The sequence below is a fragment of the Acanthochromis polyacanthus genome, unplaced genomic scaffold (assembly GCF_021347895.1).
Source record: "Acanthochromis polyacanthus isolate Apoly-LR-REF ecotype Palm Island unplaced genomic scaffold, KAUST_Apoly_ChrSc contig3, whole genome shotgun sequence".
NCBI lineage: Eukaryota > Metazoa > Chordata > Actinopteri > Pomacentridae > Acanthochromis > Acanthochromis polyacanthus.
The window spans coordinates 40,560-66,731 of record NW_026131317.1 but is presented as its reverse complement, the minus strand read 5'-3'; the positions used below and the strand labels follow the sequence as shown (position 1 = coordinate 66,731).

The window sequence follows — 26,172 nt, the reverse complement described above, 5'->3', positions numbered from 1 at the left end:
GTCAAGCACAGCTGCTTTGCTTTCAACAAACAGATATGGCTCTGCCAGACGGCAAAGCCTGCCAAAAGAGGATAAACTCGTTGGAGTCACTCTCCACGGAAGTCTTTAGTAAAAGGCGAAAGACTTGTACGTTATGAAGAGAAACCAGAGGAAGTCCCGGAAAGTGTGAATGAAGGCCTTTGCCGTCCGCAGCCAGATTAAAACCATTCTCTCTTCAAACTGATTTGGATAAGCATGAAAACGCCACACAAGCACCTCACGCTGCTGGCTTTGTTTGACCGCTTTGGGTTCATTCTCTGACCTCACAGTGTGTGCTGCAGTGGTTGTCCTTTTATGTCTGTGTCTTTCCATTCCACAAGGCCAGAGAAGGGTGCACCGTTCCCGGCGGCACTGCAATGCCGGGTCGATGCGTGGAGTGAAAGGAGCAAGCCCCTCGTTCAGCTCCCAGTGCTAAAAATGCGTTTAATATGTAGTCCTCACATGGAGGACATATCAGATATTAAACTGATAAGAACAGATACTACACTTGATCTTAGCCAAAAGGCCGAGAAGCGATGACCCATGACTGTTTGCTGAACGGGCCCAGCCCCTGGCGCAGTTCTCACTTGTGCTGGTGCACTGTTTTCACCGGCCTGTGCCAGTGGCTTCTGCCTGGTGACCTCACACACAAGCTCCACTCAGAACCGCCCAAAAATCTGTCAAGCACAGGTCCTTTGCTTTCAACAAACAGATATGGCTCTGCCAGACGGCAAAGCCTGCCAAGAAGAATAAACTCGTTGGAGTCACTCTCCACGAAGTCTTTAGTAAAAGGCGAAAGACTTGTACGTTATGAAGAGAAACCAGAGGAAGTCCCGGAAAGTGTGAATGAAGGCCTTTGCCGTCCGCAGCCAGATTAAAACCATTCTCTCTTCAAACTGATTTGGATAAGCATGAAAACGCCACACAAGCACCTCACGCTGCTGGCTTTGTTTGACCGCTTTGGGTTCATTCTCTGACCTCACAGTGTGTGCTGCAGTGGTTGTCCTTTTATGTCTGTGTCTTTTCATTCCACAAGGCCAGAGAAGGGTGCACCGTTCCCGGCGGCACTGCAATGCCGGGTCGATGCGTGGAGTGAAAGGAGCAAGCCCCTCGTTCAGCTCCCAGTGCTAAAAATGCGTTTAATATGTAGTCCTCACATGGAGGACATATCAGATATTAAACTGATAAGAACAGATACTACACTTGATCTTAGCCAAAAGGCCGAGAAGCGATGACCCATGACCGTTTGCTGAACGGGCCCAGCCCCTGGCGCAGTTCTCACTTGTGCTGGTGCACTGTTTTCACCGGGCTGTGCCAGTGGCTTCTGCCTGGTGACCTCACACACAAGCTCCACTCAGAACCGCCCAAAAATCTGTCAAGCACAGGTCCTTTGCTTTCAACAAACAGATATGGCTCTGCCAGACGGCAAAGCCTGCCAAAGAGAGAATAAACTCGTTGGAGTCACTCTCCACAGAAGTCTTTAGTAAAAGGCGAAAGACTTGTACGTTATGAAGAGAAACCAGAGGAAGTCCCGGAAAGTGTGAATGAAGGCCTTTGCCGTCCGCAGCCAAGATTAAAACCATTCTCTCTTCAAACTGATTTGGAATAAGCATGAAAACCCACACAAGCACCTCACGCTGCTGGCTTTGTTTTGACCGCTTTGGGTTCATTCTCTGACCTCACAGTGTGTGCTGCAGTGGTTGTCCTTTTATGTCTGTGTCTTTCCATTCCACAAGGCCACGAGAAGGGTGCACCGTTCCCGGCGGCACTGCAATGCGGGTCGATGCGTGGAGTTGAAAGGAGCAAGCCCCTCGTTCAGTCTCCCAGTGCTAAAAATGCGTTTAATATGTAGTCCTCACATGGAGGACATATCAGATATTAAACTGATAAGAACAGATACTACACTTGATCTTAGCCAAAAGGCCGAGAAGCGATGACCCATGACCGTTTGCTGAACGGGCCCAGCCCCCTGGCGCAGTTCTCACTTGTGCTGGTGCACTGTTTTCACCGGGCTGCGCTAGTGGCTTCTGCCTGGTGACCTCACACACAAGCTCCACTCAGCACCGCCCAAAAATGTGTCAAGCACAGCTCTTTGCTTTCAACAAACAGATATGGCTCTGCCAGACGGCAAAGCCCTGCCAAAAATAGGAATAAACTCGTTGGAGTCACTCTCCCACGGAAGTCTTTAGTCAAAAGGCGAAAGACTTGTACGTTATGAAGAGAAACCAGAGTAAGTGCTGCCCTTTCTGCAGAAGAAGCCAGCCCAAAGCCTGGTTGTGCACAGGCACACACTCATGGTGAGACTCGCTTGCATTTGTCCACGGGTAGCAGATGCCCGGGCCACGCCCAGTGCACCTCACCTCCCCGTGTTGCAAAGGCTCCGTCCAGTCGTATTGCGCAGTCGGACGGATGACCAATCCTACTGCGGCCGTCGTGTTCTGACCGTTGCCCTGGTTGTTGGGACTTCGGGCCTCGGAAAGTGTGAATGAAGGCCCTTTCCGTCCGCAGCCAGATTAAAACCATTCTCTCTTCAAACTGATTTGGATAAGCATAAAACGCCACACAAGCACCTCACGCTGCTGGCTTTGTTTGACCGCTTTGGTTCATTCTCTGACCTCACAGTGTGTGCTGCAGTGGTTGTCCTTTATGTCTGTGTCTTTCCATTCCACAAGGCCAGAGAAGGTGCACCGTTCCCGCGGCGGCACTGCAATGCCGGGTCGATGCGTGGAAGTGAAAGGAGCAAGCCCCTCGTTCAGCTCCCAGTGCTAAAAATGCGTTTAATATGTAGTCCTCACAAGGAGGACATATCAGATATTAAACTGATAAGAACAGATACTACACTTGATCTTAGCCAAAAGGCCGAGAAGCGATGACCCATGACCGTTTGCTGAACGGGCCCAGCCCCCTGGCGCAGTTCTTCACTTGTGCTGGTGCACTGTTTTCACCGGGCTGTGCCAGTGGCTTCTGCCTGGGTGACCTCACACACAAGCTCCACTCAGAACCGCCCAAAATCTGTCAAGCACAGGTCCTTTGCTTTCAACAAACAGATATGGCTCTGCCAGACGGCAAAGCCTGCCAAAGAGAGAATAAACTCGTTGGAGTCACTCTCCACAGAAGTCTTTAGTAAAAGGCGAAAGACTTGTACGTTACGAAGAGAAACCAGAGGAAGTCCCGGAAAGTGTGAATGAAGGCCTTTGCCCGTCCGCAGCCAGATTAAAACCATTCTCTCTTCAAACTGATTTGGATAAGCATGAAAACGCCACACAAGCACCTCACGCTGCTGGCTTTGTTTGACCGCTTTGGGTTCATTCTCTGACCTCACAGTGTGTGCTGCAGTGGTTGTCCTTTTTATGTCTGTGTCTTTCCATTCCACAAGGCCAGAGAAGGGTGCACCGTTCCCTGGCGGCACTGCAATGCCGGGTCGATGCGTGGAGTGAAAGGAGCAAGCCCCTCGTTCAGCTCCCAGTGCTAGAAATGCGTTCAATATGTAGTCCTCACATGGAGGACATATCAGATATTAAACTGATAAGAACAGATACTACACTTGATCTAAGCCAAAAGGCCGAGAAGCGATGACCCATGACCGTTTGCTGAACGGGCCCAGTCCCCTGGCGCAGTTCTCACTTGTGCTGGTGCACTGTTTTCACCGGGCTGCGCTAGTGGCTTCTGCCTGGTGACCTCACACACAAGCTCCACTCAGCACCGCCTCAAAAATCTGTCAAGCACAGCTGCTTTGCTTTCAACAAACAGATATGGCTCTGCCAGACGGCAAAGCCTGCCAAAAAGAGGATAAACTCGTTGGAGTCACTCTCCACGGAAATCTTTAGTAAAAGGCGAAAGACTTGTACGTTACGAAGAGAAACCAGAGGAAGTCCCGGAAAGTGTGAATGAAGGCCTTTGCCGTCCGCAGCCAGATTAAAACCATTCTCTCTTCAAACTGATTTGGATAAGCATGAAAACGCCACACAAGCACCTCACGCTGCTGGCTTTGTTTGACCGCTTTGGGTTCATTCTCTGACCTCACAGTGTGTGCTGCAGTGGTTGTCCTTTTATGTCTGTGTCTTTTCATTCCACAAGGCCAGAGAAGGGTGCACCGTTCCTGGCGGCACTGCAATGCCGGGTCGATGCGTGGAGTGAAAGGAGCAAGCCCCTCGTTCAGCTCCCAGTGCTAAAAATGCGTTTAATATGTAGTCCTCACATGGAGGACATATCAGATATTAAACTGATAAGAACAGATTTTTTTTTTTTTTTTTTTATTAAAGAAATCAATCAACAGAACTCACACAAACACAATGCCTGAATCACAGAAGCACACAATACATACACAAACACATCAAGGAACAAACCATGACACTCGTTGCACAGAAGACAAACCACCTACAACAAAAAAACTGCCCCAGCCGGAAAAAAACACTGTTGCTAAGAAACAACCGTCCAACAAACCATCCCATTGGCACAAAAATAAAACCAAAGCAATTACAGTCGTTTGCAATAATCAAAACCTCCCCCCGTGACACACACCAAGCCCCCATCCCACCAACCCCAAACCCCCTTTCCACCTCTCCAGAGCTGCATGCTGCCCCCACCTCAATATGTCGCTGTCAACCCTCCCCCGAAGCTCCGCCACCAACCTCCCCATCACCCCTTGCCTACTGACAGTCCTGTGTTTCTGGACAAGCTCCTGCCTCGCCCACCACAAGTACTTTTTGACCAGGCTGACAATCAGCAAGACAAGGAACACCCCCCTTCCTGTGCCCACTCCTCTGTCGACGCGCTCCCATGACAAGGCAGGCCAAGACATTGCCCGCCCAAACCTCAACTCCACCCAAGACCAGAGCGCCTGCGCAAAGGGACAGTCCCACATAACATGTGCAACCGACTCCTCCTCCCCACAGCCCTCCCTTGGACAGGCAGGAGATCCCGCCAGCCCGTGCCTGTGCATCACCTTGCGCACTGGCAAGCACCTGTGGAGGCACAACCAATTCAGGTCCCTGAGCCCATTATCAAGGCCACGCGGCTGTATCTCTCTCCAAGTGCTGGACGGCACCCCGATCACCGGTGGTGCAGACACCCTTTCCCTGACCTCGTTGTACAGGGCCCTATGATCGACCCTCACTGCCCCTACGGACGCCTCCGGATGGGCTCTCAGCCACCGTGCAGCATGGCGGTAATGCCAAGGCTGCTGCTCCACCCGTGGTGCCAGGTTGTCCCACACCATGAGCTGTCTTGCCTGGTAGGCAAAAAACAGCCGCAGAAAGTAGCCCGAAGGGTGCAATACTGGGCCAGACAGCTGAGCGCACAAGAAGGACACGAACATACAGTCCAGCTTCAGTGGCAAATGTGGGACATCCCTCCCCCCTCCGTCTATCCCAACCATCATGCGGGCCCTTGATACGTATTCGTATCGCCCTCCCCACATGAAACCAAAGACCATACGCATCAGCGACCTCCTCATGCACACTGGAAGGGGGTAGACATACGCCAGGTACAAAAGGGACGGTAGCACATCTACCTTCAGCACCAGCACTTTCCCGAAAAAAGTCAGGAATCTGCCCCTCCACAATGACAGCTTCCTCTGAACCTTGGCAAGGCGGTCAGTCCAGTTCGAGGCAGCACTGTTGGCTGTCTCGAAATGAACCCCCAAGACCTTCAGCGGGCCACGGCAGTGCGCCAAGCCCCCCGGTACGTCCGTCCGCCCCTTCCACCGTCCAAAAAACTTAACCGAGGACTTTGCAAGGTTCAGGCTCGCCCCTGCAGCCCGCCCAAAATCCTGTATGACCCGCAAAGCCCTGACCAGACATCCATCACTGTCCAGCAGCAACGTCATGTCGTCCGCGTACTGGGACAGCTTCACCCGTGTGCCCCCACTGCCTGGCACCAAAAACCCTCTGATCCCCTGATCCACGCGGATGGCTTCTCCAAGAGGTTCAATATACAAAACGTACAGCAAAGGAGAGAGCGGGCACCCCTGCCGCACCCCAGAGTGCACCCCAAAAACCCTCCCCAGGTGACCATTCACCGTCACCATGCTCTGCACATTTGCGTACAAAGTCCGCAACCACCCCACAAAAACGCGGCCGAAACCCATCCTTTCCAAACCCCTGAACAAAAAGCCCCGGTGAACCCTGTCAAACGCCTTTTGCTGATCGAGGGCCACAGCCATTAGTGGCAAGTGACGGTCCTCAGACCAAGCAATTGCGTCTCGGACCAGCTGAAGGTTCCACCTCACCGAGCGCCCCTTCACCCCACACGTCTGGTCCACATGGATCACGTGCGGTAGCGCCGTGCCAAGTCTGTCCGCAAGGACTTTCGCCAAAAGCTTGTAGTCCACACACAGCATAGTCAGTGGACGCCAGTTCCCCAGATCCGCCCGGTCCCCCTTCTTGTATAAGAGGGAGACAACCCCAGTGGCCAAAGATTCCCCCATCACACCACTATGCAGCACCTCATTAAAAACCTCCAACACTGTCGGCCCTAGCACCTCCCAGAAAACCATGTAAAATTCCACCGGAAGCCCATCAATACCGGGGACGACCTTTCTCCTCATCCGACGGAGCACAGCCCCGAGTTCAGTGAGCGAGAGCGGGGCCTCCATAGCACGTGCTATGTCGGGTGGCACCCGCCGAGTAAGCAGGCCCAGAAACCCCTCAGCCCCGTCCTCGTCAACCGCCCTCCCCCCAAAAAAATCCCGATAGTAGTCGGTAGAAACACCCACCATGTCACACACGTCAGCAGTGAGCCGTCCCTGAGCATCCCTGACTGCGGTCAGAACCTGTCTCTCTCTATCTGCACGAATCGAGCTGAAAAAAGCCGCAGAGCACGCCTCTGACTGTTCATGCAGCCGTCTCCGCGACTGCACCAGGTATGCGCGAGCACCTCGCTCATAAAAAACCCTGAGCCGAGACTTCAGGGTGTCACAGACCCGCAGGTCCACCCCACCCCCGCTGTTACCCCTGGCATATTCCACCTCGAGGCGTCGCTGCAAAAGAGACACTCGCTTCCTCGCCCTCCCCTTCCTGGCCTTACAGTACGTCAAACAAAAGTGCCTAATGCGCTCCTTTGCTGATTCCCACCAGTCAGAAACCCCAGAGCACATAGGTCTGAGACCCAAAAGACCCCTAAAAAACTGCAAGAATTGGCCTCTAAAAGTAGCCTCCTCCAATACACTGACGTTAAGGCGCCAGTAACCTGGCCCAAAAGGAGGCAGAGACGAGCCTACCCGGAACAGGAGCCCATGGTGATCAGTGAAACAGACGGGGATCACCTTGCCTGCCAACAAACTGAGAGACCTCGAAAAAAACACATAGTCCAGACGCTTAGCTACCCCACATGAATTATACCATGTGGGCCCGACCACCGTTGGCTGAACTGCCTTGCCCCCATCCACCAAACCATATCCCTCAAACAATCGTGATATGTGCCGCCCCCCAGCCATGCTCGATCCCCCACTCCCCAACTCAACATTAAAATCACCCCCAACAATGACCTGTCTGTTTGTCGCGAGGTGCGGTCCAATCAGTCCAAAAACCTCCTGCCTCTCAACAGGAGTCTGTGGCCCGTACACCACAATGACCCTGAGCTTCACTGACCCCCACGACACATCGGCCCCCAAAACCCTCCCCTGAGAAATGACCACAACATTGTCCACTGTCATGTCCCTAGTTCCAAACAGAATCCCAACCCCAGTAGAGTGAACCCCCCCAACACTCCAGACCGCAGGCCCCCTACCCCACTCTTGCGTAAAAACACCCTTATCCCGGACATCCCGTAAGTGGACTTCCTGCAAAAAACAAAAATCAGCACGTAGGGAGCCCACATAATCAAAAACGACCCTCCGTTTAACAGGGTCCCTCATGCCCCTCACATTCAGCGACAGTACATTAAAAGAAACCGTATTGAACATGAAAAAGAAAAAATCCACGCAAAAAAGTGCCCCTCCTACTCATCATACAGGTCTAAGCTGTCCATCTGCTCTGCCCAGGAAAAGGGCACAGTATTCGGTGAAGATGACGGCCTGTTGGGCCCCTCATATGCATCGTTGCCTAAAGGTGAAGGAACCATCGGCAGGTCCGGGGTAAGTTCCAGTTCCAATTCAAAACCCGGCGTGAGCGGGTCCTCCACGCCAGGCCCAGACTGTCCCTCGGCCGACCCTTCCCCCTCCCCCTCCACACTGTCCCCCACTTGCGATCGACCCGCCTCAGCCCCTGCTGCATCGGTCAATGCACGATCGGGACCTCCGCCCTCACAACCCTCCACAGACAACCCACCAGTCTCACCCGTCTCCTCACCCCGTGATTTCTTGCTCTGCAGGCCCTGTTCAGCAGGAGACCCCGCATCAAAGGCCTGTGACCCTCTGCGCACTCCTTGTTTCACCTCAGGGCGGACTGGGGCAGGGGTAGCCACCGGGGAAACCACCCGGAGGCCCTCCGAGGTCGGTGGGCTTCCCCCGTGATCTCCCACAGGGACAGCCACATTATCCCCATAGCCTGCAGCACTCCCTCCCTCCCTGGAAACGCCGGCAAGCTTCGAGGCGCCCTCCGGTCCCCCACCTCTGGCAACCTCAGCGAAGGTCCTCGCACGGGTCGGGCAGTCCCGGTACAGATGCCCCAAGCCTCCGCAACCATGACACGCCTTCGGTGCACTGCAGTCCTTCGCCTCGTGCCCTCCTTGCCCACAGAAACGGCAACGGTCCCCGGCGCATGATGTTTCCGCATGGCCCGACTGCCGACAGCGGCGGCAGAAAGCAGGTTGCCGTGCATAATACAAATAACCCCTGTCCCCGCCCAGGCTAAAAAAGCAGGCGGGTGCTTGAGTCCGTTGGGCCCGTCCAGGTCAGCCTTCAACAGCACTTGAAACTGCCGCCTTCCCGTCCAAAATCCCAAAGGGTCCTTAATATACCGTGCCGCCGTCACCACCTCTCCGTACTGACTCAGAAACGATGAAACCTGAAGGTCAGTGACAAAGGGGTTGTACATATGTACAGTGATCACCCTAAAATTCGGCCGGTCCAAGTTCCAGACTTTGTACAAGGTGAGAGGCCGTGCCGACGACGTGCTCCTGCATCGCTCCGCTGCTCGGTGGTAAACCTCCTCTCCTCTCAGTGTGACATCAAATGCCTTGTCCTGCTGATTCCACTGAAGGCAAAACACCTCGTCCACCTTCAGATGGAGATGATCCATGATGACATTCCTGCAGAACCATGCTCGGGACGAAGCATCCTCACCAGACGACGCCACTTGGAAACGAAGGGTATACCTCAGCCCGACCCTAGGGATCTGCTGCTCCGGTGTGGCCCCTGCGGCCATCCTCACGGTGTGTAGAAAACGCCTCAGCAGCTGGTGTAAGACTCCGACAAAACACTTGATCTTAGCCAAAAGGCCGAGAAGCGATGACCCATGACCGTTTGCTGAACGGGCCCAGCCCCCTGGCGCAGTTTTCACTTGTGCTGGTGCACTGTTTTCACCGGGCTGTGCCAGTGGCTTCTGCCTGGTGACCTCACACACAAGCTCCACTCAGAACCGCCCAAAAATCTGTCAAGCACAGGTCCTTTGCTTTCAACAAACAGATATGGCTCTGCCAGACGGCAAAGCCTGCCAAAGAGAGAATAAACTCGTTGGAGTCACTCTCCACAGAAGTCTTTAGTAAAAGGCGAAAGACTTGTACGTTATGAAGAGAAACCAGAGGAAGTCCCGGAAAGTGTGAATGAAGGCCTTTGCCGTCCGCAGCCAGATTAAAACCATTGTCTCTTCAAACTGATTTGGATAAGCATGAAAACGCCACACAAGCACCTCACGCTGCTGACTTTGTTTGACCGCTTTGGGTTCATTCTCTGACCTCACAGTGTGTGCTGCAGTGGTTGTCCTTTTATGTCTGTGTCTTTCCATTCCACAAGGCCAGAGAAGGGTGCACCGTTCCCGGCGGCACTGCAATGCCGGGTCGATGCGTGGAGTGAAAGGAGCAAGCCCCTCGTTCAGCTCCCAGTGCTAAAAATGCGTTTAATATGTAGTCCTCACATGGAGGACATATCAGATATTAAACTGATAAGAACAGATACTACACTTGATCTTAGCCAAAAGGCCGAGAAGCGATGACCCATGACCGTTTGCTGAACGGGCCCAGTCCCCTGGCGCAGTTCTCACTTGTGCTGGTGCACTGTTTTCACCGGGCTGCGCTAGTGGCTTCTGCCTGGTGACCTCACATACAAGCTCCACTCAGCACCGCCCAAAAATGTGTCAAGCACAGCTCCTTTGCTTTCAACAAACAGACATGGCTCTGCCAGACGGCAAAGCCTGCCAAAAATAGGATAAACTCGTTGGAGTCACTCTCCACGGAAGTCTTTAGTAAAAGGCGAAAGACTTGTACGTTATGAAGAGAAATCAGAGTAAGTCTGCCTTTCTGCAGAAGAAGCAGCCCAAAAGCCTGGTTGTCACAGGCACCACACTCATGGTGAGACTCGCTTGCATTTGTCACGGGTAGCAGATGCCGGGCCACGCCCAGTGCACCTCACCTCCCCGTGTTGCCAAAGGCTCCGTCCAGTCGTATTGCGGCCAGTCGGACGGATGACCAATCCTACTGCGGCCGGCCGTGTTCTGACCGTTGCCCTGGTTGTTGGGACTCGGGCCTCGGAAAGTGTGAATGAAGGCCTTTGCCGTCCGCAGCCAGATTAAAACCATTCTCTCTTCAAACTGATTTGGATAAGCATGAAAACGCCACACAAGCACCTCACGCTGCTGGCTTTGTTTGACCGCTTTGGGTTCATTCTCTGACCTCACAGTGTGTGCTGCAGTGGTTGTCCTTTTATGTCTGTGTCTTTCCATTCCACAAGGCCAGAGAAGGGTGCACCGTTCCCGGCGGCACTGCAATGCCGGGTCGATGCGTGGAGTGAAAGGAGCAAGCCCCTCGTTCAGCTCCCAGTGCTAAAAATGCGTTTAATATGTACTCCTCACATGGAGGACACATCAGATATTAAACTGATAAGAACAGATACTACACTTGATCTTAGCCAAAAGGCCGAGAAGCGATGACCCATGACCGTTTGCTGAACGGGCCCAGCCCCCTGGCGCAGTTTTCACTTGTGCTGGTGCACTGTTTTCACCGGGCTGTGCCAGTGGCTTCTGCCTGGTGACCTCACACACAAGCTCCACTCAGAACCGCCCAAAAATCTGTCAAGCACAGGTCCTTTGCTTTCAACAAACAGATATGGCTCTGCCAGACGGCAAAGCCTGCCAAAGAGAGAATAAACTCGTTGGAGTCACTCTCCACAGAAGTCTTTAGTAAAAGGCGAAAGACTTGTACGTTATGAAGAGAAACCAGAGGAAGTCCCGGAAAGTGTGAATGAAGGCCTTTGCCGTCCGCAGCCAGATTAAAACCATTCTCTCTTCAAACTGATTTGGATAAGCATGAAAACGCCACACAAGCACCTCACGCTGCTGGCTTTGTTTGACCGCTTTGGGTTCATTCTCTGACCTCACAGTGTGTGCTGCAGTGGTTGTCCTTTTATGTCTGTGTCTTTCCATTCCACAAGGCCAGAGAAGGGTGCACCGTTCCCGGCGGCACTGCAATGCCGGGTCGATGCGTGGAGTGAAAGGAGCAAGCCCCTCGTTCAGCTCCCAGTGCTAAAAATGCGTTTAATATGTAGTCCTCACATGGAGGACATATCAGATATTAAACTGATAAGAACAGATACTACACTTGATCTTAGCCAAAAGGCCGAGAAGCGATGACCCATGACCGTTTGCTGAACGGGCCCAGTCCCCTGGCGCAGTTCTCACTTGTGCTGGTGCACTGTTTTCACCGGGCTGCGCTAGTGGCTTCTGCCTGGTGACCTCACATACAAGCTCCACTCAGCACCGCCCAAAAATGTGTCAAGCACAGCTGCTTTGCTTTCAACAAACAGATATGGCTCTGCCAGACGGCAAAGCCTGCCAAAAAGAGGATAAACTCGTTGGAGTCACTCTCCACGGAAGTCTTTAGTAAAAGGCGAAAGACTTGTACGTTACGAAGAGAAACCAGAGGAAGTCCCGGAAAGTGTGAATGAAGGCCTTTGCCGTCCGCAGCCAGATTAAAACCATTCTCTCTTCAAACTGATTTGGATAAGCATGAAAACGCCACACAAGCACCTCACGCTGCTGGCTTTGTTTGACCGCTTTGGGTTCATTCTCTGACCTCACAGTGTGTGCTGCAGTGGTTGTCCTTTTATGTCTGTGTCTTTTCATTCCACAAGGCCAGAGAAGGGTGCACCGTTCCTGGCGGCACTGCAATGCCGGGTCGATGCGTGGAGTGAAAGGAGCAAGCCCCTCGTTCAGCTCCCAGTGCTAGAAATGCGTTTAATATGTAGTCCTCACATGGAGGACATATCAGATATTAAACTGATAAGAACAGATACTACACTTGATCTTAGCCAAAAGGCCGAGAAGCGATGACCCATGACCGTTTGCTGAACGGGCCCAGCCCCCTGGCGCAGTTCTCACTTGTGCTGGTGCACTGTTTTCACCGGGCTGCGCTAGTGGCTTCTGCCTGGTGACCTCACACACAAGCTCCACTCAGCACCGCTCAAAATCTGTCAAGCACAGCTGCTTTGCTTTCAACAAACAGATATGGCTCTGCCAGACGGCAAAGCCTGCCAAAAAGAGGATAAACTCGTTGGAGTCACTCTCCACGGAAATCTTTAGTAAAAGGCGAAAGACTTGTACGTTACGAAGAGAAACCAGAGGAAGTCCCGGAAAGTGTGAATGAAGGCCTTTGCCGTCCGCAGCCAGATTAAAACCATTCTCTCTTCAAACTGATTTGGATAAGCATGAAAACGCCACACAAGCACCTCACGCTGCTGGCTTTGTTTGACCGCTTTGGGTTCATTCTCTGACCTCACAGTGTGTGCTGCAGTGGTTGTCCTTTTATGTCTGTGTCTTTTCATTCCACAAGGCCAGAGAAGGGTGCACCGTTCCCGGCGGCACTGCAATGCCGGGTCGATGCGTGGAGTGAAAGGAGTAAGCCCCTCGTTCAGCTCCCAGTGCTAAAAATGCGTTTAATATGTAGTCCTCACATGGAGGACATATCAGATATTAAACTGATAAGAACAGATACTACACTTGATCTTAGCCAAAAGGCCGAGAAGCGATGACCCATGACCGTTTGCTGAACGGGCCCAGCCCCCTGGCGCAGTTCTCACTTGTGCTGGTGCACTGTTTTCACCGGCCTGTGCCAGTGGCTTCTGCCTGGTGACCTCACACACAAGCTCCACTCAGCACCGCCCAAAAATCTGTCAAGCACAGCTCCTTTGCTTTCAACAAACAGATATGGCTCTGCCAGACGGCAAAGCCTGCCAAAAATAGGATAAACTCGTTGGAGTCACTCTCCACGGAAGTCTTTAGTAAAAGGCGAAAGACTTGTACGTGATGAAGAGAAATCAGAGTAAGTCTGCCTTTCTGCAGAAGAAGCAGCCCAAAAGCCTGGTTGTCACAGGCACCACACTCATGGTGAGACTCGCTTGCATTTGTCACGGGTAGCAGATGCCGGGCCACGCCCAGTGCACCTCACCTCCCCGTGTTGCCAAAGGCTCCGTCCAGTCGTATTGCGGCCAGTCGGACGGATGACCAATCCTACTGCGGCCGGCCGTGTTCTGACCGTTCCCCTGGTTGTTGGGACTCGGGCCTCGGAAAGTGTGAATGAAGGCCTTTGCCGTCCGCAGCCAGATTAAAACCATTCTCTCTTCAAACTGATTTGGATAAGCATGAAAACGCCACACAAGCACCTCACGCTGCTGGCTTTGTTTGACCGCTTTGGGTTCATTCTCTGACCTCACAGTGTGTGCTGCAGTGGTTGTCCTTTTATGTCTGTGTCTTTCCATTCCACAAGGCCAGAGAAGGGTGCACCGTTCCCGGCGGCACTGCAATGCCGGGTCGATGCGTGGAGTGAAAGGAGCAAGCCCCTCGTTCAGCTCCCAGTGCTAAAAATGCGTTTAATATGTAGTCCTCACATGGAGGACATATCAGATATTAAACTGATAAGAACAGATACTACACTTGATCTAAGCCAAAAGGCCGAGAAGCGATGACCCATGACCGTTTGCTGAACGGGCCCAATCCCCTGGCGCAGTTCTCACTTGTGCTGGTGCACTGTTTTCACCGGGCTGCGCTAGTGGCTTCTGCCTGGTGACCTCACATACAAGCTCCACTCAGCACCGCCCAAAAATGTGTCAAGCACAGCTGCTTTGCTTTCAACAAACAGATATGGCTCTGCCAGACGGCAAAGCCTGCCAAAAAGAGGATAAACTCGTTGGAGTCACTCTCCACGGAAGTCTTTAGTAAAAGGCGAAAGACTTGTACGTTACGAAGAGAAACCAGAGGAAGTCCCGGAAAGTGTGAATGAAGGCCTTTGCCGTCCGCAGCCAGATTAAAACCATTCTCTCTTCAAACTCATTTGGATAAGCATGAAAACGCCACACAAGCACCTCACGCTGCTGGCTTTGTTTGACCGCTTTGGGTTCATTCTCTGACCTCACAGTGTGTGCTGCAGTGGTTGTCCTTTTATGTCTGTGTCTTTTCATTCCACAAGGCCAGAGAAGGGTGCACCGTTCCCGGCGGCACTGCAATGCCGGGTCGATGCGTGGAGTGAAAGGAGCAAGCCCCTCGTTCAGCTCCCAGTGCTAAAAATGCGTTTAATATGTAGTCCTCACATGGAGGACACATCAGATATTAAACTGATAAGAACAGATACTACACTTGATCTTAGCCAAAAGGCCGAGAAGCGATGACCCATGACCGTTTGCTGAACGGGCCCAGCCCCCTGGCGCAGTTTTCACTTGTGCTGGTGCACTGTTTTCACCGGGCTGTGCCAGTGGCTTCTGCCTGGTGACCTCACACACAAGCTCCACTCAGAACCGCCCAAAAATCTGTCAAGCACAGGTCCTTTGCTTTCAACAAACAGATATGGCTCTGCCAGACGGCAAAGCCTGCCAAAGAGAGAATAAACTCGTTGGAGTCACTCTCCACAGAAGTCTTTAGTAAAAGGCGAAAGACTTGTACGTTATGAAGAGAAACCAGAGGAAGTCCCGGAAAGTGTGAATGAAGGCCTTTGCCGTCCGCAGCCAGATTAAAACCATTCTCTCTTCAAACTGATTTGGATAAGCATGAAAACGCCACACAAGCACCTCACGCTGCTGGCTTTGTTTGACCGCTTTGGGTTCATTCTCTGACCTCACAGTGTGTGCTGCAGTGGTTGTCCTTTTATGTCTGTGTCTTTTCATTCCACAAGGCCAGAGAAGGGTGCACCGTTCCCGGCGGCACTGCAATGCCGGGTCGATGCGTGGAGTGAAAGGAGCAAGCCCCTCGTTCAGCTCCCAGTGCTAAAAATGCGTTTAATATGTAGTCCTCACATGGAGGACATATCAGATATTAAACTGATAAGAACAGATACTACACTTGATCTTAGCCAAAAGGCCGAGAAGCGATGACCCATGACCGTTTGCTGAACGGGCCCAGTCCCCTGGCGCAGTTCTCACTTGTGCTGGTGCACTGTTTTCACCGGGCTGCGCTAGTGGCTTCTGCCTGGTGACCTCACATACAAGCTCCACTCAGCACCGCCCAAAAATGTGTCAAGCACAGCTCCTTTGCTTTCAACAAACAGATATGGCTCTGCCAGACGGCAAAGCCTGCCAAAAATAGGATAAACTCGTTGGAGTCACTCTCCACGGAAGTCTTTAGTAAAAGGCGAAAGACTTGTACGTTATGAAGAGAAATCAGAGTAAGTCTGCCTTTCTGCAGAAGAAGCAGCCCAAAAGCCTGGTTGTCACAGGCACCACACTCATGGTGAGACTCGCTTGCATTTGTCACGGGTAGCAGATGCCGGGCCACGCCCAGTGCACCTCACCTCCCCGTGTTGCCAAAGGCTCCGTCCAGTCGTATTGCGGCCAGTCGGACGGATGACCAATCCTACTGCGGCCGGCCGTGTTCTGACCGTTCCCCTGGTTGTTGGGACTCGGGCCTCGGAAAGTGTGAATGAAGGCCTTTGCCGTCCGCAGCCAGATTAAAACCATTCTCTCTTCAAACTGATTTGGATAAGCATGAAAACGCCACACAAGCACCTCACGCTGCTGGCTTTGTTTGACCGCTTTGGGTTCATTCTCTGACCTCACAGTGTGTGCTGCAGTGGTTGTCCTTTTATGTCTGTGTCTTTTCATTCCACAAGGCCAGAGAAGGGTGCACCGTTCCCGGCGGCACTGCAATGCCGGGTCGATGCGTGGAGTGAAAGGAGCAAGCCCCTCGTTCAGCTCCCAGTGCTAAAAATGCGTTTAATATGTAGTCCTCACATGGAGGACATATCAGATATTAAACTGATAAGAACAGATACTACACTTGATCTTAGCCAAAAGGCCGAGAAGCGATGACCCATGACCGTTTGCTGAACGGGCCCAGCCCCCTGGCGCAGTTCTCACTTGTGCTGGTGCACTGTTTTCACCGGGCTGTGCCAGTGGCTTCTGCCTGGTGACCTCACACACAAGCTCCACTCAGCACCGCCCAAAAATCTGTCAAGCACAGCTCCTTTGCTTTCAACAAACAGATATGGCTCTGCCAGACGGCAAAGCCTGCCAAAAATAGGATAAACTCGTTGGAGTCACTCTCCACGGAAGTCTTTAGTAAAAGGCGAAAGACTTGTACGTTATGAAGAGAAATCAGAGGAAGTCCCGGAAAGTGTGAATGAAGGCCTTTGCCGTCCGCAGCCAGATTAAAACCATTCTCTCTTCAAACTGATTTGGATAAGCATGAAAACGCCACACAAGCACCTCACGCTGCTGGCTTTGTTTGACCGCTTTGGATTCATTCTCTGACCTCACAGTGTGTGCTGCAGTGGTTGTCCTTTTATGTCTGTGTCTTTTCATTCCACAAGGCCAGAGAAGGGTGCACCATGCCCGGCGGCACTGCAATGCCGGGTCAATGCGTGGAGTGAAAGGAGCAAGCCCCTCGTTCAGCTCCCAGTGCTAAAAATGCGTTTAATATGTAGTCCTCACATGGAGGACATATCAGATATTAAACTGATAAGAACAGATACTAAACTTGATCTTAGCCAAAAGGCCGAGAAGCGATGACCCATGACTGTTTGCTGAATGGGCCCAGCCCCCTGGCGCAGTTCTCACTTGTGCTGGTGCACTGTTTTCACCGGGCTGTGCCAGTGGCTTCTGCCTGGTGACCTCACACACAAGCTCCACTCAGCACCGCCCAAAAATCTGTCAAGTACAGCTGCTTTGCTTTCAACAAACAGATATGGCTCTGCCAGACGGCAAAGCCTGCCAAAAATAGGATAAACTCGTTGGAGTCACTCTCCACGGAAGTCTTTAGTAAAAGGCGAAAGACTTGTACGTTATGAAGAGAAATCAGAGTAAGTCTGCCTTTCTGCAGAAGAAGCAGCCCAAAAGCCTGGTTGTCACAGGCACCACACTCACGGTGAGACTCGCTTGCATTTGTCACGGGTAGCAGATGCCGGGCCACGCCCAGTGCACCTCACCTCCCCGTGTTGCCAAAGGCTCCGTCCAGTCGTATTGCGGCCAGTCGGACGGATGACCAATCCTACTGCGGCCGGCCGTGTTCTGACCGTTCCCCTGGTTGTTGGGACTCGGGCCTCGGAAAGTGTGAATGAAGGCCTTTGCCGTCCGCAGCCAGATTAAAACCATTCTCTCTTCAAACTCATTTGGATAAGCATGAAAACGCCACACAAGCACCTCACGCTGATGGCTTTGTTTGACCGCTTTGGGTTCATTCTCTGACCTCACAGTGTGTGCTGCAGTGGTTGTCCTTTTATGTCTGTGTCTTTTCATTCCACAAGGCCAGAGAAGGGTGCACCGTTCCCGGCGGCACTGCAATGCCGGGTCGATGCGTGGAGTGAAAGGAGCAAGCCCCTCGTTCAGCTCCCAGTGCTAAAAATGCGTTTAATATGTAGTCCTCACATGGAGGACATATCAGATATTAAACCGATAAGAACAGATACTACACTTGATCTTAGCCAAAAGGCCGAGAAGCGATGACCCATGACCGTTTGCTGAACGGGCCCAGCCCCCTGGCACAGTTCTCACTTGTGCTGGTGCACTGTTTTCACCGGGCTGCGCCAGTGGCTTCTGCCTGGTGACCTCACACACAAGCTCCACTCAGAACCGCTCAAAAATCTGTCAAGCACAGGTCCTTTGCTTTCAACAAACAGATATGGCTCTGCCAGACGGCAAAGCCTGCCAAAGAGAGAATAAACTCGTTGGAGTCACTCTCCACAGAAGTCTTTAGTAAAAGGCGAAAGACTTGTACGTTATGAAGAGAAACCAGAGGAAGTCCCGGAAAGTGTGAATGAAGGCCTTTGCCGTCCGCAGCCAGATTAAAACCATTCTCTCTTCAAACTGATTTGGATAAGCATGAAAACGCCACACAAGCACCTCACGCTGCTGGCTTTGTTTGACCGCTTTGGGTTCATTCTCTGACCTCACAGTGTGTGCTGCAGTGGTTGTCCTTTTATGTCTGTGTCTTTTCATTCCACAAGGCCAGAGAAGGGTGCACCGTTCCCGGCGGCACTGCAATGCCGGGTCGATGCGTGGAGTGAAAGGAGCAAGCCCCTCGTTCAGCTCCCAGTGCTAAAAATGCGTTTAATATGTAGTCCTCACATGGAGGACATATCAGATATTAAACTGATAAGAACAGATACTACACTTGATCTTAGCCAAAAGGCCGAGAAGCGATGACCCATGACCGTTTGCTGAACGGGCCCAGCCCCCTGGCGCAGTTCTCACTTGTGCTGGTGCACTGTTTTCACCGGGCTGCGCTCAGTGGCTTCTGCCTGGTGACCTCACACACAAGCTCCACTCAGCACCGCCCAAAAATCTGTCAAGCACAGCTCCTTTGCTTTCAACAAACAGATATGGCTCTGCCAGACGGCAAAGCCTGCCAAAAATAGGATAAACTCGTTGGAGTCACTCTCCACGGAAGTCTTTAGTAAAAGGCGAAAGACTTGTACGTTATGAAGAGAAACCAGAGTAAGTCTGCCTTTCTGCAGAAGAAGCAGCCCAAAAGCCTGGTTGTCACAGGCACCACACTCATGGTGAGACTCGCTTGCATTTGTCACGGGTAGCAGATGCCGGGCCACGCCCAGTGCACCTCACCTCCCCGTGTTGCCAAAGGCTCCGTCCAGTCGTATTGCGGCCAGTCGGACGGATGACCAATCCTACTGCGGCCGGCCGTGTTCTGACCGTTCCCCTGGTTGTTGGGACTCGGGCCTCGGAAAGTGTGAATGAAGGCCTTTGCCGTCCGCAGCCAGATTAAAACCATTCTCTCTTCAAACTGATTTGGATAAGCATGAAAACGCCACACAAGCACCTCACGCTGCTGGCTTTGTTTGACCGCTTTGGGTTCATTCTCTGACCTCACAGTGTGTGCTGCAGTGGTTGTCCTTTTATGTCTGTGTCTTTTCATTCCACAAGGCCAGAGAAGGGTGCACCGTTCCCGGCGGCACTGCAATGCCGGGTCGATGCGTGGAGTGAAAGGAGCAAGCCCCTCGTTCAGCTCCCAGTGCTAAAAATGCGTTTAATATGTAGTCCTCACATGGAGGACATATCAGATATTAAACTGATAAGAACAGATTTTTTTTTTTTTTTTTTTTTTTATTAAAGAAATCAATCAACAGAACTCACACAAACACAATGCCTGAATCACAGAAGCACACAATACATACACAAACACATCAAAGAACAAACCATGACACTCGTTGCACAGAAGAAAAACCACCTACAACAAAAAACTGCCCCAGCCGGAAAAAAACACTGTTGCTAAGAACAATCGTCCAACAAACCATCCCATTGGCACAAAAATAAAACCAAAGCAATTACAGTCGTTTGCAATAATCAAAACCTCCCCCCGTGACACACACCAAGCCCCCATCCCACCAACCCCAAACCCCCTTTCCACCTCTCCAGAGCTGCATGCTGCCCCCACCTCAATATGTCGCTGTCAACCCTCCCCCGAAGCTCCGCCACCAACCTCCCCATCACCCCTTGCCTACTGACAGTCCTGTGTTTCTGGACAAGCTCCTGCCTTGCCCACCACAAGTACTTTTTGACCAGGCTGACAATCAGCAAGACAAGGAACACCCCCCTTCCTGTGCCCACTCCTCTGTCGACGCGCTCCCATGACAAGGCAGGCCAAGACATTGCCCGCCCAAACCTCAACTCCACCCAAGACCAGAGCGCCTGCGCAAAGGGACAGTCCCACATAACATGTGCAACCGACTCCTCCTCCCCACAGCCCTCCCTTGGACAGGCAGGAGATCCCGCCAGCCCGTGCCTGTGCATCACCTTGCGCACTGGCAAGCACCTGTGGAGGCACAACCAATTCAGGTCCCTGAGCCCATTATCAAGGCCACGCGGCTGTATCTCTCTCCAAGTGCTGGACGGCACCCCGATCACCGGTGGTGCAGACACCCTTTCCCTGACCTCGTTGTACAGGGCCCTATGATCGACCCTCACTGCCCCTACGGACGCCTCCGGATGGGCTCTCAGCCACCGTGCAGCATGGCGGTAATGCCAAGGCTGCTGCTCCACCCGTGGTGCCAGGTTGTCCCACACCATGAGCTGTCTTGCCTGGTAGGCAAAAAACAGCCGCAGAAAGTAGCCCGAAGGGTGCAATACTGGGCCAGACAGCTGAGCGCACAAGAAGGACACGAACATACAGTCCAGCTTCAGTGGCAAATGTGGGACATCCCTCCCCCCTCCGTCTATCCCAACCATCATGCGGGCCCTTGATACGTATTCGTATCGCCCTCCCCACATGAAACCAAAGACCATACGCATCAGCGACCTCCTCATGCACACTGGAAGGGGGTAGACATACGCCAGGTACAAAAGGGACGGTAGCACATCTACCTTCAGCACCAGCACTTTCCCGAAAAAAGTCAGGAATCTGCCCCTCCACAATGACAGCTTCCTCTGAACCTTGGCAAGGCGGTCAGTCCAGTTCGAGGCAGCACTGTTGGCTGTCTCGAAATGAACTCCCAAGACCTTCAGCGGGCCACGGCAGTGCGCCAAGCCCCCCGGTACGTCCGTCCGCCCCTTCCACCGTCCAAAAAACTTAACCGAGGACTTTGCAAGGTTCAGGCTCGCCCCTGCAGCCCGCCCAAAATCCTGTATGACCCGCAAAGCCCTGACCAGACATCCATCACTGTCCAGCAGCAACGTCATGTCGTCCGCGTACTGGGACAGCTTCACCCGTGTGCCCCCACTGCCTGGCACCAAAAACCCTCTGATCCCCTGATCCACGCGGATGGCCTCTCCAAGAGGTTCAATATACAAAACGTACAGCAAAGGAGAGAGCGGGCACCCCTGCCGCACCCCAGAGTGCACCCCAAAAACCCTCCCCAGGTGACCATTCACCGTCACCATGCTCCTCACATTTGCGTACAAAGTCCGCAACCACCCCACAAAAACGCGGCCGAAACCCATCCTTTCCAACCCCCTGAACAAAAAGCCCCGGTGAACCCTGTCAAACGCCTTTTGCTGATCGAGGGCCACAGCCATTAGTGGCAAGTGACGGTCCTCAGACCAAGCAATTGCGTCTCGGACCAGCTGAAGGTTCCACCTCACCGAGCGCCCCTTCACCCCACACGTCTGGTCCACATGGATCACGTGCGGTAGCGCCGTGCCAAGTCTGTCCGCAAGGACTTTCGCCAAAAGCTTGTAGTCCACACACAGCATAGTCAGTGGACGCCAGTTCCCCAGATCCGCCCGGTCCCCCTTCTTGTATAAGAGGGAGACAACCCCAGTGGCCAAAGATTCCCCCATCACACCACTATGCAGCACCTCATTAAAAACCTCCAACACTGTCGGCCCTAGCACCTCCCAGAAAACCATGTAAAATTCCACCGGAAGCCCATCAATACCGGGGACGACCTTTCTCCTCATCCGACGGAGCACAGCCCCGAGTTCAGTGAGCGAGAGCGGGGCCTCCATAGCACGTGCTATGTCGGGTGGCACCCGCCGAGTAAGCAGGCCCAGAAACCCCTCAGCCCCGTCCTCGTCAACCGCCCTCCCCCCAAAAAAATCCCGATAGTAGTCGGTAGAAACACCCACCATGTCACACACGTCAGCAGTGAGCCGTCCCTGGGCATCCCTGACTGCGGTCAGAACCTGTCTCTCTCTATCTGCACGAATCGAGCTGAAAAAAGCCGCAGAGCACGCCTCTGACTGTTCATGCAGCCGTCTCCGCGACCGCACCAGGTATGCGCGAGCATCTCGCTCATAAAAAACCCTGAGCCGAGACTTCAGGGTGTCACAGACCCGCAGGTCCACCCCACCCCCGCTGTTACCCCTGGCATATTCCACCTCGAGGCGTCGCTGCAAAAGAGACACTCGCTTCCTCGCCCTCCCCTTCCTGGCCTTACAGTACGTCAAACAAAAGTGCCTAATGCGCTCCTTTGCTGATTCCCACCAGTCAGAAACCCCAGAGCACATAGGTCTGAGACCCAAAAGACCCCTAAAAAACTGCAAGAATTGGCCTCTAAAAGTAGCCTCCTCCAATACACTGACGTTAAGGCGCCAGTAACCTGGCCCAAAAGGAGGCAGAGACGAGCCTACCCGGAACAGGAGCCCATGGTGATCAGTGAAACAGACGGGGATCACCTTGCCTGCCAACAAACTGAGAGACCTCGAAAAAAACACATAGTCCAGACGCTTAGCTACCCCACATGAATTATACCATGTGGGCCCGACCACCGTTGGCTGAACTGCCTTGCCCCCATCCACCAAACCATATCCCTCAAACAATCGTGATATGTGCCGCCCCCCAGCCATGCTCGATCCCCCACTCCCCAACTCAACATTAAAATCACCCCCAACAATGACCTGTCTGTTTGTCGCGAGGTGCGGTCCAATCAGTCCAAAAACCTCCTGCCTCTCAACAGGAGTCTGTGGCCCGTACACCACAATGACCCTGAGCTTCACTGACCCCCACGACACATCGGCCCCCAAAACCCTCCCCTGAGAAATGACCACAACATTGTCCACTGTCATGTCCCTAGTTCCAAACAGAATCCCAACCCCAGTAGAGTGAACCCCCCCAACACTCCAGACCGCAGGCCCCCTACCCCACTCTTGCGTAAAAACACCCTTATCCCGGACATCCCGTAAGTGGACTTCCTGCAAAAAACAAAAATCAGCACGTAGGGAGCCCACATAATCAAAAACGACCCTCCGTTTAACAGGGTCCCTCATGCCCCTCACATTCAGCGACAGTACATTAAAAGAAACCGTATTGAACATGAAAAAGAAAAAATCCACGCAAAAAAGTGCCCCTCCTACTCATCATACAGGTCTAAGCTGTCCATCTGCTCGGCCCAGGAAAAGGGCACAGTATTCGGTGAAGATGACGGCCTGTTGGGCCCCTCATATGCATCGTTGCCTAAAGGTGAAGGAACCATCGGCAGGTCCGGGGTAAGTTCCAGTTCCAATTCAAAACCCGGCGTGAGCGGGTCCTCCACGCCAGGCCCAGACTGTCCCTCGGCCGACCCTTCCCCCTCCCCCTCCACACTGTCCCCCACTTGCGATCGACCCGCCTCAGCCCCTGCTGCATCGGTCAATGCACGATCGGGACCTCCGCCCTCACAACCCTCCACAGACAACCCACCAGTCTCACCCGTCTCCTCACCCCGTGATCTCTTGCTCTGCAGGCCCTGTTCAGCAGGAGACCCCGCATCAAAGGCCTGTGACCCTCTGCGCACTCCTTGTTTCACCTCAGGGCGGACTGGGGCAGGGGTAGCCACCGGGGAAACCACCCGGAGGCCCTCCGAGGTCGGTGGGCTTCCCCCGTGATCTCCCACAGGGACAGCCACATTATCCCCATAGCCTGCAGCACTCCCTCCCTCCCTGGAAACGCCGGCAAGCTTCGAGGCGCCCTCCGGTCCCCCACCTCTGGCAACCTCAGCGAAGGTCCTCGCACGGGTCGGGCAGTCCCGGTACAGATGCCCCAAGCCTCCGCAACCATGACACGCCTTCGGTGCACTGCAGTCCTTCGCCTCGTGCCCTCCTTGCCCACAGAAACGGCAACGGTCCCCGGCGCATGATGTTTCCGCATGGCCCGACTGCCGACAGCGGCGGCAGAAAGCAGGTTGCCGTGCATAATACAAATAACCCCTGTCCCCGCCCAGGCTAAAAAAAGCAGGCGGGTGCTTGAGTCCGTTGGGCCCGTCCAGGTCAGCCTTCAACAGCACTTGAAACTGCCGCCTTCCCGTCCAAAATCCCAAAGGGTCCTTAATATACCGTGCCGCCGTCACCACCTCTCCGTACTGACTCAGAAACGATGAAACCTGAAGGTCAGTGACAAAGGGGTTGTACATATGTACAGTGATCACCCTAAAATTCGGCCGGTCCAAGTTCCAGACTTTGTACAAGGTGAGAGGCCGTGCCGACGACGTGCTCCTGCATCGCTCCGCTGCTCGGTGGTAAACCTCCTCTCCTCTCAGTGTGACATCAAATGCCTTGTCCTGCTGATTCCACTGAAGGCAAAACACCTCGTCCACCTTCAGATGGAGATGATCCATGATGACATTCCTGCAGAACCATGCTCGGGACGAAGCATCCTCACCAGACGACGCCACTTGGAAACGAAGGGTATACCTCAGCCCGACCCTAGGGATCTGCTGCTCCGGTGTGGCCCCTGCGGCCATCCTCACGGTGTGTAGAAAACGCCTCAGCAGCTGGTGTAAGACTCCGACAAAACACTTGATCTTAGCCAAAAGGCCGAGAAGCGATGACCCATGACCGTTTGCTGAACGGGCCCAGCCCCTGGCGCAGTTCTCACTTGTGCTGGTGCACTGATTTCACTGGGCTGCGCTAGTGGCTTCTGCCTGGTGACCTCACACACAAGCTCCACTCAGCACCGCCCAAAAATCTGTCAAGCACAGCTCCTTTGCTTTCAACAAACAGATATGGCTCTGCCAGACGGCAAAGCCTGCCAAAAATAGGATAAACTCGTTGGAGTCACTCTCCACGGAAGTCTTTAGTAAAAGGCGAAAGACTTGTACGTTATGAAGAGAAACCAGAGTAAGTCCCGGAAAGTGTGAATGAAGGCCTTTGCCGTCCGCAGCCAGATTAAAACCATTCTCTCTTCAAACTGATTTGGATAAGCATGAAAACGCCACACAAGCACCTCACGCTGCTGGCTTTGTTTGACCGCTTTGGGTTCATTCTCTGACCTCACAGTGTGTGCTGCAGTGGTTGTCCTTTTATGTCTGTGTCTTTTCATTCCACAAGGCCAGAGAAGGGTGCACCGTTCCCGGCGGCACTGCAATGCCGGGTCGATGCGTGGAGTGAAAGGAGCAAGCCCCTCGTTCAGCTCCCAGTGCTAAAAATGCGTTTAATATGTAGTCCTCACATGGAGGACATATCAGATATTAAACTGATAAGAACAGATACTACACTTGATCTTAGCCAAAAGGCCGAGAAGCGATGACCCATGACCGTTTGCTGAACGGGCCCAGCCCCCTGGCGCAGTTCTCACTTGTGCTGGTGCACTGTTTTCACCGGGCTGCGCTAGTGGCTTCTGCCTGGTGACCTCACACACAAGCTCCACTCAGCACCGCCCAAAAATCTGTCAAGCACAGCTCCTTTGCTTTCAACAAACAGATATGGCTCTGCCAGACGGCAAAGCCTGCCAAAAATAGGATAAACTCGTTGGAGTCACTCTCCACGGAAGTCTTTAGTAAAAGGCGAAAGACTTGTACGTTATGAAGAGAAACCAGAGTAAGTCTGCCTTTCTGCAGAAGAAGCAGCCCAAAAGCCTGGTTGTCACAGGCACCACACTCATGGTGAGACTCGCTTGCATTTGTCACGGGTAGCAGATGCCGGGCCACGCCCAGTGCACCTCACCTCCCCGTGTTGCCAAAGGCTCCGTCCAGTCGTATTGCGGCCAGTCGGACGGATGACCAATCCTACTGCGGCCGGCCGTGTTCTGACCGTTCCCCTGGTTGTTGGGACTCGGGCCTCGGAAAGTGAATGAAGGCCTTTGCCGTCCGCAGCCAGATTAAAACCATTCTCTCTTCAAACTGATTTGGATAAGCATGAAAACGCCACACAAGCACCTCACGCTGCTGGCTTTGTTTGACCGCTTTGGGTTCATTCTCTGACCTCACAGTGTGTGC

The 26,172-nt window shown here is 53.1% G+C and overlaps 41 non-coding genes across 41 annotated transcripts; all 41 read right to left on the bottom strand.

Moving 5' to 3' along the window:
• Positions 1 to 38: 38 nt before the first annotated feature.
• On the bottom strand, positions 39 to 153 carry LOC127532808 (U5 spliceosomal RNA). Its single transcript, XR_007940461.1, has one exon. It is a non-coding gene; the product is annotated as a U5 spliceosomal RNA (small nuclear RNA).
• A 212-nt stretch (positions 154 to 365) lies between these two features.
• On the bottom strand, positions 366 to 556 carry LOC127532833 (U2 spliceosomal RNA). Its single transcript, XR_007940486.1, has one exon. It is a non-coding gene; the product is annotated as a U2 spliceosomal RNA (small nuclear RNA).
• Positions 557 to 736: 180 nt separating this feature from the next.
• On the bottom strand, positions 737 to 848 carry LOC127532824 (U5 spliceosomal RNA). The gene has a single exon (XR_007940477.1). It is a non-coding gene; the product is annotated as a U5 spliceosomal RNA (small nuclear RNA).
• Positions 849 to 1,060: 212 nt separating this feature from the next.
• On the bottom strand, positions 1,061 to 1,251 carry LOC127532832 (U2 spliceosomal RNA). Its single transcript, XR_007940485.1, has one exon. It is a non-coding gene; the product is annotated as a U2 spliceosomal RNA (small nuclear RNA).
• A 180-nt stretch (positions 1,252 to 1,431) lies between these two features.
• On the bottom strand, positions 1,432 to 1,546 carry LOC127532817 (U5 spliceosomal RNA). The gene has a single exon (XR_007940470.1). It is a non-coding gene; the product is annotated as a U5 spliceosomal RNA (small nuclear RNA).
• Positions 1,547 to 1,761: 215 nt separating this feature from the next.
• On the bottom strand, positions 1,762 to 1,953 carry LOC127532856 (U2 spliceosomal RNA). The gene has a single exon (XR_007940509.1). It is a non-coding gene; the product is annotated as a U2 spliceosomal RNA (small nuclear RNA).
• A 180-nt stretch (positions 1,954 to 2,133) lies between these two features.
• LOC127532820 (U5 spliceosomal RNA) lies at positions 2,134 to 2,252 on the bottom strand. The gene has a single exon (XR_007940473.1). It is a non-coding gene; the product is annotated as a U5 spliceosomal RNA (small nuclear RNA).
• Positions 2,253 to 2,695: 443 nt separating this feature from the next.
• On the bottom strand, positions 2,696 to 2,889 carry LOC127532855 (U2 spliceosomal RNA). Its single transcript, XR_007940508.1, has one exon. It is a non-coding gene; the product is annotated as a U2 spliceosomal RNA (small nuclear RNA).
• A 182-nt stretch (positions 2,890 to 3,071) lies between these two features.
• Positions 3,072 to 3,186, bottom strand: LOC127532822 (U5 spliceosomal RNA). The gene has a single exon (XR_007940475.1). It is a non-coding gene; the product is annotated as a U5 spliceosomal RNA (small nuclear RNA).
• A 214-nt stretch (positions 3,187 to 3,400) lies between these two features.
• Positions 3,401 to 3,592, bottom strand: LOC127532857 (U2 spliceosomal RNA). Its single transcript, XR_007940510.1, has one exon. It is a non-coding gene; the product is annotated as a U2 spliceosomal RNA (small nuclear RNA).
• Positions 3,593 to 3,774: 182 nt separating this feature from the next.
• On the bottom strand, positions 3,775 to 3,889 carry LOC127532819 (U5 spliceosomal RNA). The gene has a single exon (XR_007940472.1). It is a non-coding gene; the product is annotated as a U5 spliceosomal RNA (small nuclear RNA).
• A 212-nt stretch (positions 3,890 to 4,101) lies between these two features.
• LOC127532862 (U2 spliceosomal RNA) lies at positions 4,102 to 4,284 on the bottom strand. The gene has a single exon (XR_007940515.1). It is a non-coding gene; the product is annotated as a U2 spliceosomal RNA (small nuclear RNA).
• A 5,305-nt stretch (positions 4,285 to 9,589) lies between these two features.
• LOC127532816 (U5 spliceosomal RNA) lies at positions 9,590 to 9,704 on the bottom strand. The gene has a single exon (XR_007940469.1). It is a non-coding gene; the product is annotated as a U5 spliceosomal RNA (small nuclear RNA).
• A 212-nt stretch (positions 9,705 to 9,916) lies between these two features.
• On the bottom strand, positions 9,917 to 10,107 carry LOC127532830 (U2 spliceosomal RNA). The gene has a single exon (XR_007940483.1). It is a non-coding gene; the product is annotated as a U2 spliceosomal RNA (small nuclear RNA).
• A 181-nt stretch (positions 10,108 to 10,288) lies between these two features.
• LOC127532802 (U5 spliceosomal RNA) lies at positions 10,289 to 10,403 on the bottom strand. Its single transcript, XR_007940455.1, has one exon. It is a non-coding gene; the product is annotated as a U5 spliceosomal RNA (small nuclear RNA).
• A 446-nt stretch (positions 10,404 to 10,849) lies between these two features.
• LOC127532852 (U2 spliceosomal RNA) lies at positions 10,850 to 11,040 on the bottom strand. The gene has a single exon (XR_007940505.1). It is a non-coding gene; the product is annotated as a U2 spliceosomal RNA (small nuclear RNA).
• A 181-nt stretch (positions 11,041 to 11,221) lies between these two features.
• LOC127532815 (U5 spliceosomal RNA) lies at positions 11,222 to 11,336 on the bottom strand. Its single transcript, XR_007940468.1, has one exon. It is a non-coding gene; the product is annotated as a U5 spliceosomal RNA (small nuclear RNA).
• A 212-nt stretch (positions 11,337 to 11,548) lies between these two features.
• LOC127532829 (U2 spliceosomal RNA) lies at positions 11,549 to 11,739 on the bottom strand. The gene has a single exon (XR_007940482.1). It is a non-coding gene; the product is annotated as a U2 spliceosomal RNA (small nuclear RNA).
• A 181-nt stretch (positions 11,740 to 11,920) lies between these two features.
• On the bottom strand, positions 11,921 to 12,035 carry LOC127532811 (U5 spliceosomal RNA). The gene has a single exon (XR_007940464.1). It is a non-coding gene; the product is annotated as a U5 spliceosomal RNA (small nuclear RNA).
• Positions 12,036 to 12,247: 212 nt separating this feature from the next.
• Positions 12,248 to 12,438, bottom strand: LOC127532847 (U2 spliceosomal RNA). Its single transcript, XR_007940500.1, has one exon. It is a non-coding gene; the product is annotated as a U2 spliceosomal RNA (small nuclear RNA).
• A 180-nt stretch (positions 12,439 to 12,618) lies between these two features.
• Positions 12,619 to 12,733, bottom strand: LOC127532818 (U5 spliceosomal RNA). Its single transcript, XR_007940471.1, has one exon. It is a non-coding gene; the product is annotated as a U5 spliceosomal RNA (small nuclear RNA).
• Positions 12,734 to 12,945: 212 nt separating this feature from the next.
• On the bottom strand, positions 12,946 to 13,136 carry LOC127532848 (U2 spliceosomal RNA). Its single transcript, XR_007940501.1, has one exon. It is a non-coding gene; the product is annotated as a U2 spliceosomal RNA (small nuclear RNA).
• A 181-nt stretch (positions 13,137 to 13,317) lies between these two features.
• Positions 13,318 to 13,432, bottom strand: LOC127532804 (U5 spliceosomal RNA). Its single transcript, XR_007940457.1, has one exon. It is a non-coding gene; the product is annotated as a U5 spliceosomal RNA (small nuclear RNA).
• Positions 13,433 to 13,878: 446 nt separating this feature from the next.
• On the bottom strand, positions 13,879 to 14,069 carry LOC127532835 (U2 spliceosomal RNA). The gene has a single exon (XR_007940487.1). It is a non-coding gene; the product is annotated as a U2 spliceosomal RNA (small nuclear RNA).
• Positions 14,070 to 14,250: 181 nt separating this feature from the next.
• Positions 14,251 to 14,365, bottom strand: LOC127532809 (U5 spliceosomal RNA). Its single transcript, XR_007940462.1, has one exon. It is a non-coding gene; the product is annotated as a U5 spliceosomal RNA (small nuclear RNA).
• A 212-nt stretch (positions 14,366 to 14,577) lies between these two features.
• LOC127532837 (U2 spliceosomal RNA) lies at positions 14,578 to 14,768 on the bottom strand. Its single transcript, XR_007940489.1, has one exon. It is a non-coding gene; the product is annotated as a U2 spliceosomal RNA (small nuclear RNA).
• Positions 14,769 to 14,949: 181 nt separating this feature from the next.
• LOC127532814 (U5 spliceosomal RNA) lies at positions 14,950 to 15,064 on the bottom strand. The gene has a single exon (XR_007940467.1). It is a non-coding gene; the product is annotated as a U5 spliceosomal RNA (small nuclear RNA).
• A 212-nt stretch (positions 15,065 to 15,276) lies between these two features.
• Positions 15,277 to 15,467, bottom strand: LOC127532828 (U2 spliceosomal RNA). The gene has a single exon (XR_007940481.1). It is a non-coding gene; the product is annotated as a U2 spliceosomal RNA (small nuclear RNA).
• Positions 15,468 to 15,648: 181 nt separating this feature from the next.
• On the bottom strand, positions 15,649 to 15,763 carry LOC127532801 (U5 spliceosomal RNA). Its single transcript, XR_007940454.1, has one exon. It is a non-coding gene; the product is annotated as a U5 spliceosomal RNA (small nuclear RNA).
• Positions 15,764 to 16,209: 446 nt separating this feature from the next.
• On the bottom strand, positions 16,210 to 16,400 carry LOC127532827 (U2 spliceosomal RNA). The gene has a single exon (XR_007940480.1). It is a non-coding gene; the product is annotated as a U2 spliceosomal RNA (small nuclear RNA).
• Positions 16,401 to 16,581: 181 nt separating this feature from the next.
• Positions 16,582 to 16,696, bottom strand: LOC127532806 (U5 spliceosomal RNA). The gene has a single exon (XR_007940459.1). It is a non-coding gene; the product is annotated as a U5 spliceosomal RNA (small nuclear RNA).
• A 212-nt stretch (positions 16,697 to 16,908) lies between these two features.
• On the bottom strand, positions 16,909 to 17,099 carry LOC127532849 (U2 spliceosomal RNA). The gene has a single exon (XR_007940502.1). It is a non-coding gene; the product is annotated as a U2 spliceosomal RNA (small nuclear RNA).
• A 181-nt stretch (positions 17,100 to 17,280) lies between these two features.
• LOC127532800 (U5 spliceosomal RNA) lies at positions 17,281 to 17,395 on the bottom strand. The gene has a single exon (XR_007940453.1). It is a non-coding gene; the product is annotated as a U5 spliceosomal RNA (small nuclear RNA).
• A 446-nt stretch (positions 17,396 to 17,841) lies between these two features.
• Positions 17,842 to 18,032, bottom strand: LOC127532838 (U2 spliceosomal RNA). The gene has a single exon (XR_007940490.1). It is a non-coding gene; the product is annotated as a U2 spliceosomal RNA (small nuclear RNA).
• A 181-nt stretch (positions 18,033 to 18,213) lies between these two features.
• On the bottom strand, positions 18,214 to 18,328 carry LOC127532813 (U5 spliceosomal RNA). Its single transcript, XR_007940466.1, has one exon. It is a non-coding gene; the product is annotated as a U5 spliceosomal RNA (small nuclear RNA).
• A 212-nt stretch (positions 18,329 to 18,540) lies between these two features.
• Positions 18,541 to 18,731, bottom strand: LOC127532826 (U2 spliceosomal RNA). Its single transcript, XR_007940479.1, has one exon. It is a non-coding gene; the product is annotated as a U2 spliceosomal RNA (small nuclear RNA).
• Positions 18,732 to 18,913: 182 nt separating this feature from the next.
• LOC127532791 (U5 spliceosomal RNA) lies at positions 18,914 to 19,028 on the bottom strand. The gene has a single exon (XR_007940442.1). It is a non-coding gene; the product is annotated as a U5 spliceosomal RNA (small nuclear RNA).
• Positions 19,029 to 19,474: 446 nt separating this feature from the next.
• On the bottom strand, positions 19,475 to 19,661 carry LOC127532858 (U2 spliceosomal RNA). The gene has a single exon (XR_007940511.1). It is a non-coding gene; the product is annotated as a U2 spliceosomal RNA (small nuclear RNA).
• Positions 19,662 to 24,964: 5,303 nt separating this feature from the next.
• On the bottom strand, positions 24,965 to 25,079 carry LOC127532790 (U5 spliceosomal RNA). The gene has a single exon (XR_007940441.1). It is a non-coding gene; the product is annotated as a U5 spliceosomal RNA (small nuclear RNA).
• Positions 25,080 to 25,291: 212 nt separating this feature from the next.
• Positions 25,292 to 25,482, bottom strand: LOC127532825 (U2 spliceosomal RNA). Its single transcript, XR_007940478.1, has one exon. It is a non-coding gene; the product is annotated as a U2 spliceosomal RNA (small nuclear RNA).
• A 181-nt stretch (positions 25,483 to 25,663) lies between these two features.
• LOC127532789 (U5 spliceosomal RNA) lies at positions 25,664 to 25,778 on the bottom strand. Its single transcript, XR_007940440.1, has one exon. It is a non-coding gene; the product is annotated as a U5 spliceosomal RNA (small nuclear RNA).
• Between the last annotated feature and the right edge of the window lie 394 nt (positions 25,779 to 26,172).